General features: G+C 51.4%; 1 long non-coding RNA gene across 1 annotated transcript; it reads right to left on the bottom strand.

The window, feature by feature from the left end:
• Window positions 1–1081: 1081 nt before the first annotated feature.
• Window positions 1082–3545, bottom strand: LOC116882878. Its single transcript, XR_004385710.1, has 3 exons — window positions 3527–3545; window positions 3134–3201; window positions 1082–1238 (listed from the first exon to the last, which is right to left on the bottom strand). It is a non-coding gene; the product is annotated as an uncharacterized LOC116882878 (long non-coding RNA).
• Between the last annotated feature and the right edge of the window lie 303 nt (window positions 3546–3848).

Here is a 3848-nt window from a genome sequence, read left to right as displayed (position 1 = left end):
ACCAGTTGCCTTCACAGCCCACTCTGACCCTTGGTGGTAACCTGCCAGAGGTATGAGTCAGGGCAAAGACAGTTCCCCTCCCTGGCCCTGAATTCCCTCTCCTACACCAGATCTCCTGCTCCCATGTGTGTGTGTGGCGGGGGGTGCAGTCAGCCTTGAGCCTTGTCCTCCCTTTTCTATCAGGGAGAGCTCAGATGTAGCTTGACCTGCCCCTCTTCTTCTCAGAGGAACCCACCCTGAGATGACATATGAGAGACATGGTACAGGGCTGGCACTTAATAAACTCTCAAGTGTTTGAGATTATTATCATGGATAGTGGTGGGCACTGGCCAAAAAGCAGCTCAGCTCAATGGCTAAGCTGGACAGGCTGGGTTCCAATCCCACCTTCACCGTTTGCTAGCTGTGTGACCTTGGGTAAGTCAGTCCACCTCTCTGTACTTCAGTTTCCCCATCGATAAAATGGGACTAACAATGCTATTGATTTCATAGGGTTATTGCAAGGATGAAGATATAAATAAGACACTCCAACAGTGCCTGCCCCTGGTGTTAGGTTTTACTGTTGTTCTAGCGCTGTTCCCTATTGGGTCCCACCTCCTAGGTCCCTAGAACAGCTGGTTCTCTGACCGGAGCCTCCCCAGGCTGCCCACTACCTGCAAGGCTCCCCCTGCCTTCCCCCTTTCCTGGCTCCTCGCTGCTCCTGTCCCAGCCTGGGCTCCAGTGCCACTCCCTCCCCTCTCATTTGCCCCTCAGCCCCAGGGTGACCAGAACCCCTGCCTCGTGGGACAGCTTTCTAGCACTTTCCCCTTTTTAAGAGATTGACTGCAATTTCTATAATAACATCACATTAGCTAGAAATTAATGTCCTCATTAAGACAGCAATTAGGCACATTAGCGCGGCAATAAAAGAGAAGCTTATGAAATAATTGCTGGTTCCAAAATGCCTTTAATTTAGTGTTTTATATTGCGCCGTGTTATTAATTTTTTCCCTCAGCAGAAGATAATAAGAGAAACATTTGAATTGTGGGAAGGTTTAAAATAAAAAAAAAATTAAAGGCAAGCGATGTTGATGCCTTTAGACAGATGATCTTTCTTCTTTCTAAGCTCCCAGAGGTTCCAGAATCCATCAGATGATGGGAGTGATGGAGGTGGGGGGAGGCCAAGCCTGGGGTCCAGAGGAGGCTGGAGCCAGACCGTCTTTGATCCCAGAAGCAAGAGGAGTGGTGCCAGGTTTCTTTTCCCTGGAAGACTAATACCTGTTTGTTTGATTTTTTTTTTTTTTTTCCCAATGGTTTCCAGCTCCAGAATTCAAGTACTTTCAGCAAACGTTTCCTCGGTACTGAAGTAGCTCTATCACTAGCATCAGGAGGTTCTCAGCCTGGTGGAGGGGACAGGTGTATAAATGAGAAAACGCCCCGACAGACTGGGAATAGTGCTATTTTGCCACCGGTAATGAAATCATGGATCTGGGACACACTCATCCATGGATGGTGAAATCACTGGGGAAAAGGCAGATGAGTATTTTGGTGGAAGGTTTTTTAGCCCCCATCTGAAGCCCCGGGTCAACCTTAACATCCCTAAATGTGGCACAGCTGGACATGAGGGGCTCCTGGTGGGAGCAACAGAAGGACCCAGCACCACCGAGTGTCCTTGTCCCAAATCTAGAATCTTCCCTAGCTGTCTTTGGTTGGGCTCCCTCCAGAAGCGGACCCGAGACAAGGGTTTGAGAGCAGTAGTTTATTTGGGAGGTGACCCTGGGAAGCAGGGGGAGGGGTCTGGGGAAGTGAGACAAGGAAGGGAAGGAGACTGTTTCAGGTAGTGGTAAATGCCATAACAACCACAAAATTTAGAGGAAGGAGTTATGAGGCGCCAGAGGGAGGCATGGCTGTCTGAGGTAGGAGTGGCCTCTTAAAGGAAGGGACATGTGAGCTGGGACATAGAAGGTGAGGGAGGGACCCACGTGAAGATCTAGAGGGGGGAGGTCGGGGGGGGGGGGGGTGCGGCGCCTCACAGCAGTCAGAGACCTGACCTGTGAGTGGGTCCAAGCTTGGAGGGTGTGAGGCTCATCTGATGTGGCTAAAGGAAGTGAGAGTGGGAAAGTGGACGGGTGTGGCAAGAGATCAGAAACTGAAGGAAGGAACTTCCTTCCTTTGTAAGGAAGGAAGGAAATAGTAACCATATCCAGGGCTGGAAGATCTGAGTCCAGTTCTGTGAGGAAGGGCAAGTTATGCCTAATGCACCCATGCGTCTATCAGGCTCTGTGCCGGTTACCTATCACTCCTTACACTGCGTAACAAACAACCCCGGGTCCCGTGGCTTAGCCAGTCAGCCTTAATGACAGCTCCACTGTCTACGGATCAGCGGGACATTTCTGGTCTTGGCTGGACTCGTCCATGAGTCTTTGGTCAGCTATGGGTCTGGAAGGACTCTGTCACATGTTTGGGGCTCAGCTGGCCATATGTTGGTCTAGGATGGCTTCAGCTGGGAGGACAGGGCTATCTCCTTGATGTCCCTTACCCTTCCACCAGCTAGCCTGGGCTTGCGTCTGGTGACAGAGGCAGGGTTTTCAGCGAGCAGAACCGAGCAGCATCTCCTGAGCCCCAGATTCAGAAGCGCCTGGGCACTTCTGTTACATTGGATGGACCAAAGCAGATCAATCACAAGACTAGCCCAGATTTGAGGGGTACAGAAATAGGCCCCACCTCCTGATGGCAGGAGCTACTCAGTGCTGAGGCACAGAGTGTAGACAGTGAGGACATCGAGCTGGATCCTTGTGGCAGTCATTCTACACCAGCTCTGTTACTTCTTGGCAAATTTGGATAATCACTCCCTGTCCCTCTCTGGTTAATCCCAAGGCATTCTAGGGTTCTTGACTCCAGCTGTAGCCCCTCTAGAATTTCTCTTGCCCAGGTTTGCTCTCTTCAGATCTCAACAGACCTGTAGCTTATACTGTTCAAAAACCTTAACTTTCTGACATGGCTTGCCTTCTTCCTCTGCTCTGGGGTGTGACTGGAACTGAAATTTGTTACCGAAATAGTTGGCTCTCTTTAGAGTGAACCAAGAGTCGGTGTCAGCTACAGCAGGACAGAGGTTAGTCTGTAGGGTACCCCTGAGCAAAGGAGAAAGGGGCACTCACAGCATGGCTTGAGCTCACTCTGTGCCCCCTTGTGCAGTGTCCAACCTGCCCAACCATTCTAGCCTACCCTGATTATGGGATTGGAGAGGAAGAGGGAAGAGAAAAAAGAAGGGGAAAGAAATTCCACTGGGATCCAGGGCATCATTTAACCTTAGCACTCTGGCCAGATGAAGAACCTTCCTCAAATGGATGAGGGGCCCAGTGGGGAGCTGCAGCCCATCAAGCCAGGAAGGGCAGCTGGACAGGCAGCCTAATCTCTGTGGACCAAGGCTGGACCAGACCCTGTGGAGGAGGAGGGTCAGAAGAAGGGAAAAGAAGACGGTAGGAAAGTCCCAGTTGAACCCACCCATCTAAGGGGAAAGAAGAGGGTAGGAAAGTCCCAGTTGAACCCACCTATCTACTTCCCCACCCCCCATCCTGTATCCTGAGGAAATAAAGTGCAGCTGGGTTCTTGGTTGCCATAGTGACTGCCACAAAGAATTTTAGGGGGGAAAACACCCCGGGGGCATGAAGAAGCAATTCGGGCTCTCAGCTCTGGGAGGCAGGGGGTGGGGAGGAGGAGACTGGGATCAGAATCTCCTGGGGAGGAAAAGCTGAGGGAGCTCTGCCAGAGTAGGTGGTGTCAGGGAGCCTGGAGCCTTCTGTGTCTGCTCCCCAGTCCCCGCCAGCTATCCGAAAAGGAAAATGGGGGGAGGCAATCCCAGCTCTGGCGTAG

This window comes from Lontra canadensis, unplaced genomic scaffold (assembly GCF_010015895.1).
Source record: "Lontra canadensis isolate GAN:19392208 unplaced genomic scaffold, GSC_riverotter_1.0 scaffold88, whole genome shotgun sequence".
Taxonomy (NCBI): domain Eukaryota; kingdom Metazoa; phylum Chordata; class Mammalia; order Carnivora; family Mustelidae; genus Lontra; species Lontra canadensis.
The sequence above is the reverse complement of the archived record's forward strand: the minus strand, read 5'-3'. Positions and strand labels throughout refer to the sequence as shown.